Raw genomic sequence first — 7,151 nt, forward strand, 5'->3', positions numbered from 1 at the left:
CTCTTTGCCCAGATCAGCTTCCTGTGGTTTTCACCCCTTTGAATGGGCAGGTCCGATTCAAGATCTCTTCTTGGGATTTCACTTTCTAAGTCTCCTCTGCAGGACACAGAAAATGCTCAGGCCTTCCCCATGTGACTCTTAGGGCATCCACATACAGCACTGTTTACCATCCATTTCCCTCGGAATTTCTAGGAAAGTTTTTTAAAGAAGGAAGAAAAAAAGTCTTTACCACTTTCAAGTGCTTGCTCTTGCAAATGAGAGCCATGAATTTCAAGACTGAATTTTGGACCTCAAAGTCAAAAAGCTGAATCTCAGTTCTACTGGATCTTCGTGTGATCCTATTTCTATAAAAATATATCTATCTCCTGTAGCTTTAATGAAGGAAAAGATCAGAATAAATGGAATTACATTTTGTAAAAGTTAATTATAAAAAGACATATTACATTTATTTTAAAATATTATCGTACTAGAAGTAAATGTACATTTAAGAAAGTAAGATGTTGATGAATATAATTTAAACTCAGACAACTATGAATTCCCAAGTAAAACACAAATAGTTTTGTATAAATCAAGAATCTTCTCAGCCGTTGCCTTTTCCCTTTGCTTTAACTGAAATCTATTTGTTTTATAAATTTAGAAAAGTTCAACTATTCTTATCTCACTTTGACATTCCAGCAATGAAAGAAAAATAAAGATCCTTAAATGCCAGCTCCCAATTTCTCTGACTGCTTCTCTTTCTGGTGTGTTATCTATAGTTATATTTATCATATATCTGAACACAAAATCAAAATACATAGTTTAACAAAGCAGTTTTTTCTCATTTATCAATTTGCTTATATGAAAAGTATAATATAGAAAGCTGTAAAAGTTTAGTTGCTTTTAATTTTAAGCATATGAATTACATTTATTGAGAATAATTTATCAATAAATGAAATTCTGTGATGTATGATTGGTTTCTGTGTGAAAGCATTTCATCATGTTTTAGAATACATCTCTTCCCTATCATCCTTCTTTTCTCTCGTATCAGATCACCATCAAAATAAGTACCATGATACTATATTCTGTAAAGCACTTTTTAATTCCTCTTGTGTATCAGCTGTTTTTTTAAAAAATATTAATAAAGAAGATAAAACCTTTATGTAAGATAGTAGGTGATGCAGTTTCTTAATATAACATACTTTACAGTTTCTGTATGTGTATAAGAAAGAAAAAATATTGGGCCATTTTATCTTCTTGTGTTAGTGGGTGGGGCTGAGTAAAAGGAAGTTTTAATCTTTCTAGGCATACAGATGGAACGTGAAAAATGGCTTTTCACAGTCAAAGACTAAGTTTCTAGGATGCCAGAAAGGTATTAGGACACCATGATGTTTTGACACACAGAGCAAACAATTAAGCTGTTGTGCAGATATGTGACCTGGGAGAGAACACTGAAAAGGAGAACTGGTTAAGTAATTTTCATTCCCTTCCTCCTCTTTGATACAATAAAAAATCTTCTCTAACTCTTATTTTGAGAGAATTCTGGCAACGGCAGTGTGAAAAGGCTGGGAAATCATCTCCCATGTAAACAAATATGAACAAGTGTAAAACAGCTATTTCAGGGCTCTGGAGATTAACCAAATTTAAGCAACAAATTGAAAAGTATTTAATCAGGAACAACTACAAAAACTGAGTTTTTTAAAAAAGAAAGAATGGTAGATATATCTGGCCTTCTTGTCTGTGACAGCGTCCATCCTTTCACTGCCACCCAATTCATGACATGCTGGTTTTCCCAGGCCAAGGCTGCTCAGTGTGGGTGGGGGTACGTAGCTGATTTAGAATGGAGGCTGAAAATCCCAGGGGATATTGTCAATAAATGTGACAAAGTATATAGGAAATGAATGAAGCTCACAGCTTTTCTAGCCCAGGGTTTCTGTTCCAGTTTGTACGATCAGCAGACCAGAATAAGTTTAATCAGAAAATCCAGTAAGTGAGAGAATGTCATAGAGGGACAGAGCTAAGTCTCCAACAAGTGCTTGACTGACTATCAACTATGCCCATGTGCAATGGAGACCTGGGAGAACTAAGAAGTATAATGTGAAGGTAAGGGAAGAGACAACCCCTCATATTGTCTTATGCCCACTTTCTGCCTCCAAAGAAAAAAGAAGTAAAAACTAAAAGGCAGAAATGAAATCCACAGGCAGACAGCCCGGTGTCACACCCTGGGCCTGGTAAAGATCGATCCTGACCTAATCAGTTATGTTATCTATAGATTTCAGACATTGTATGGAAAAGCACTGTGAAAATGCCTGTCCTGTTCCATTCTGTTCTAATTACTGGTACATGCAGTCCCCAGTCACATACCCCCTGCTTGCTCAATCGATCACAATCCTCTCACGCTGACCTCCTTAGAACTGTCAGCCCTTAAAAGGGACAGGAATTGCTCACTCGAGGAGCTTGGTTGTTGGAGAAATGAGTCTTTCCAAAGCTCCCGACTGAATAAAGCCCTTCCTTCTTTAACTTGGTGTCTGAGGGGTTTTGTCTGCAGCTTGTCCTGCTATAAAGGCATATTAGAGAAGTTGCTGAGCTATGTGCTCCCCATCCTACACAGAGCAACTGCCATTGGCAGAAGTAACACACAGACACAAGGTATTGGAGTAGAATCTCTGACAAAATCATGGGCTGATCACTGAGCTGTGAAGACACTACAGAAGGCGGTCTACAAAATAATGACTAAAATAAATAAAAACTCAATTAAAACATCAGTGGCCACACACCGTGGGGAGAGAGATCCCACATTTTAAGATCATGCAAATAACTAAAGAAGAAAAAAAAATCTCAGGGAGGAAAAAAAAATCCAGAGTAGCTACAATCTATTTTCTAGAGTTTGTATTATTCAAGAAAACTATGCAAGACATGCCTAGAAACAAGAAAGTGCTACCCATGCTCAGGTGAAAGAAGCAACCGACATAAATTAACTTTAAGTCAGCCTTGATGCTATTTTAGCAGTCAAAGACTTCAGAGCAGCTATTGTAAACATATTCAATGAATTAAAGAAAACTATCATTAAATAATTGAAAGAAAATATTATTTTGAAGACTTAAATAGGAATTCTCAAGAGGGAAATAGACATTAAAAATGGAAATTATATAGTCAAACACAATAATTTAAATGGAAAATATACTAAATGGGCTCAAGAGCAGTGTTGAGATGGCAAAAGAATTCATGAACTTGAAGGTAGATCAGCAGAAATTAGGCAATCCAAAGAACACAGAGAACAAAGATTTAAGAAAAATGAGCAAAGCCTCATAGACTTACGGATAAACGTAAAGTATAGCAACACATGTGTAATGAGAGTTCCAGAATGAGAAGAAAAAGAGAAAGGAGCAGAAAAATATGCATATTTAAAAAAAATAATGGTGAAGACTTCCCAAATTTACAAAATTATGTATCTACAGATCCAAGAAGCTTTGCAAATCTCAACTATGATAAACACAAACAGATTCACATCTAGTCACATGATAATCAAACTGCTGAAAGCCAAAGATAAAGATAAAATAATCTTGAAACAGGTAGAAAAAAAGACTCATTATATAGAGGAAAACAATGCAATAGATAGCTAATATATTATCACAAACAGTGAAAGTCAAAAGTATGTGGAATTACATATTCAAAAAACCAAAAGAAATACAAACTTGTCAAATCAAAATTCTATACCCACCCCCACCAAAAAGAGGCAGAATAAAGACATATCCAGATAAATAAAAACAGGAAGAATTTATTTGTAGCAGATTTTTCTTTAAAAAAAGCTACAGAAATCCCTTAGGCTGAAAGAGAATGACACAAAATAGTAATTAAGATTCTTAGGAAGACATAAAGACCACCAGAAATGGTAAAGATGATATCAATGTATTTTGCTCTTTTAAATTATTTTTCAAATTATAAGATTGCATAAAGCAATGCCATAACATTGCATTGTTAGGTTTATACCTAAATACATGCAATGTATATAAAAATAATAGCACAAAGAAGGGGAAGAAATTGAGCTATATTTGAGCAAAGTAGGTATGTTTTATTAAATCTGTCAGTGTAACTTTAGATTGTGATAAGACATATAATAAAATTTCTAGAGTAATTATTAAGAAAACAACTAAAAACAACAAATATATAAATCAATAATATAAAGATCAACAGGGGAGTTAAGCTGATAAGATAAAACAGTAGTTCTTTTACACACACAAAAAGCAGTAAAGGATATATAAAGGAACAAAAAGACAAAAGGCATTGAAAATTGTAAAATGACTGATGTGCATTTAATCACATCAAAAATTACATTAAATGTGAATGGACTAACCACTTCATTAAAAAGGCAGAGATTGGCAAACAATAGATTACAATTAGACTTTTCAACTTGATGCTGTTTAAACTCAATCTTGACTTAAAAAATATGAAAACAGAAAATGATATATATTCCTAAAAGCTAAGGATATGAAGACATTCTGCTGGAAGGGTGGAATGCTTCTGTAAATCTTTAAAGCACTTCTAAGCTAACATTCCCATATACCAAAGGGAAAGATACTGCCTTTCCCTTTCACATGAAGACTCATGTGATCATATAATCCTGTCTTTATGATTGCCATTTTTCATAATTATTCGCACTTCTTTTTCTTGATATGAAAGTTCGATTTCAAGTTCTCAGAATTGTTGAACAAGACCAATTTATCTGAGAAAGAGTTAGAAGCAAACTTTCATCTGCAATTCTTGATGTGCTTTTCAATATACTTGAAGACGTTCCCTTTCATCCAGAAATAAAAAGAATATATTTTCCCATGTTCATGATGTTTATAAATATGAGCTTAAAATAGCACAACTTGTGATTATAAGTATATGCAGACCAATATACTTGCTTAAACTTGTGATTATAAGTATATGCAGACCAATCATTTCAGGTTTAGATGTTACTCATGAACAATTCTTATACATAAAAACGAATTCAATGAGAACTTACTACAACTATCTCAGTTAGTTTCTTCTTTACAATCTACCAAATCATGATGTAGACTAAACAAATTAGGCAGCTTTTTAAATTTTTTATATTTCCAAATTTTTGTATTTTTAATGTTGAACGTGTTCAACTTCCTAATTTTTTCATAATTTTCTTTATGACTTAAAAATGTGACATACAAAGTTTATAATTTGGGGCTTATTTTATACACCAAGACAGTAAGGCAGAAAATAATTTGACTAACTTGACAATTTTTCACATATGTAATTACTTATAAGGCGGAACTGGAATTACAAGCTCCTCTTCGACATCTTATAAGTATAACCCCCTAACTGTGACAAAATCTGTAATACACAGACTTCACTAATCATTGAAGGAGTTGGGTAGAGCTGAATCACATGCAAAAGCCGGAAGAATGTACTTATAAAAGTTGATTACTTCAGCTAGCAACTTTTCATTATAGTTTAGAATAATTCATAAGGTAGTGAAAGTTACTTACTTGCTCTCAACAATCATTTTATAGTGGGATGAGTTAAGATATAATATGATGTGGTGGGGATGGGATGGAATAAGATAGGATGGGATTGGATGGATGAAATGGGATAAGTTAGGATGGGATGGGATGGGATGGGATGGGATGGGATGGGATGGGAGTGGATAGGAAAGGATAGGGTAGGATAGGATAGGACAGGATAGGGCAGAAGACTAGATCAGAGTATATCCTACATGATAAGACTATTTCTTCCTGAAATTCTTATGTATGTGTTTGGTGACATTGCATAATACCTTTCTTGAGTTGCAGTAAAAATATTTGAGAAACACTGGCTTAAAGCATCATTGCCTCTGTCTCTTCACATGTTCCAAATCATTATTAAATGCTTTAGATCCCTTTAAGAAATCTATCTCATGGTGTCAAAAATAAGAGAAAAAAAGTCCAGCCACTTCTATTTAATTATATATGTGTATACTAAATTATCATAAAATGATTCAGTAAAGTTGTTTTGTGATAACATAATTATATTGATAAGATGCAAAACTAAATGCAGTATAACAGAAAATTTGGTTAAAAATTAGTACATTCTTTGTATTTCTTTCTATTCATATATTGAATAACTAAATAGTTTGATGGATTTACTTTATTTTAATTATACCAATCACATTTGTCACACCCATGACTCAAAAAACAAACAAAAAGGCTAGAACACAGGTGGTTGGGAGCAACAAAACATTTTCATCAGGATCTGTGTAACCAATACCTTCTAAGCATCTGCTGTTGGCCACCTTTTTGGAAGTCACAGACATACAGAAGCCAAACCTGCCTCCTTGCACATGCATGCTTTGCTCTCTTCTGTGCGTGAGCATGCCTGGTGCCTGTGTGTGTGGACATGCATGTCTGTGAGACATTTTTAGAAAGACAAAGAATGACAGCCTTGCCAAGACAGGGGTCTCAATCACGGTGGATAAATCAATCTTTCAAAAAAAAAAAAAAAAACAATTCTGCCATGAAACTTAATCACTAAAGGTCATGTCGGAGAGTAAGGAACAGATTAAATTAGCATAGTATTAGATATGGAAAATGATTTCTGTCAAAATCATCTTTACCACAATTATAATATGTTAATTACGTATTTCATTAAGGAAGTTGATTATGGTTCACGGATGAAATCATGCCTGCATCGACACCTGGAAGGAAGCAGCCGAGCCTGAAGTCTTCCTCCTGCTCCTTCCTCTCTCTATCACTCCCTCCCCGTTTGCTCTGCCTCCTTCTTCCTCCCTCCAGCTGTCTTCATATTTCTCCCTCTTTTTCCCTTTTCCAGTCTCCTTCTCATCTGCCCACTATTTTATGCCTCCATTGTCAGTAATTAAATGCTTCCATTCTTCAAATTATCTCATTCTGGGGACTCCTGGATGTGCCCTTAAAGAAACATCAGTTCTTGGGATGGCCTTCTGAGTACACCGTGATAGGAAGGGAATGAACAGCCACCAGCCACAGCCAGCTGTAGGGCTCTTCAGTTCTGCTCCTTTTTAATACTCACACTTGAATATTTGTGGAAGAGGATGGCCTTTTATCCTGCTCTCATTTCCTCCCCGACCTGCCCACCTCTTCCACCTCTCCACTCTCAGCCCCAGGATCTTGCAACCCAGGCATTGACTACATCCTTGCAGGAAT

This window comes from Macaca nemestrina, chromosome 19, assembly GCF_043159975.1.
Source record: "Macaca nemestrina isolate mMacNem1 chromosome 19, mMacNem.hap1, whole genome shotgun sequence".
NCBI lineage: Eukaryota > Metazoa > Chordata > Mammalia > Primates > Cercopithecidae > Macaca > Macaca nemestrina.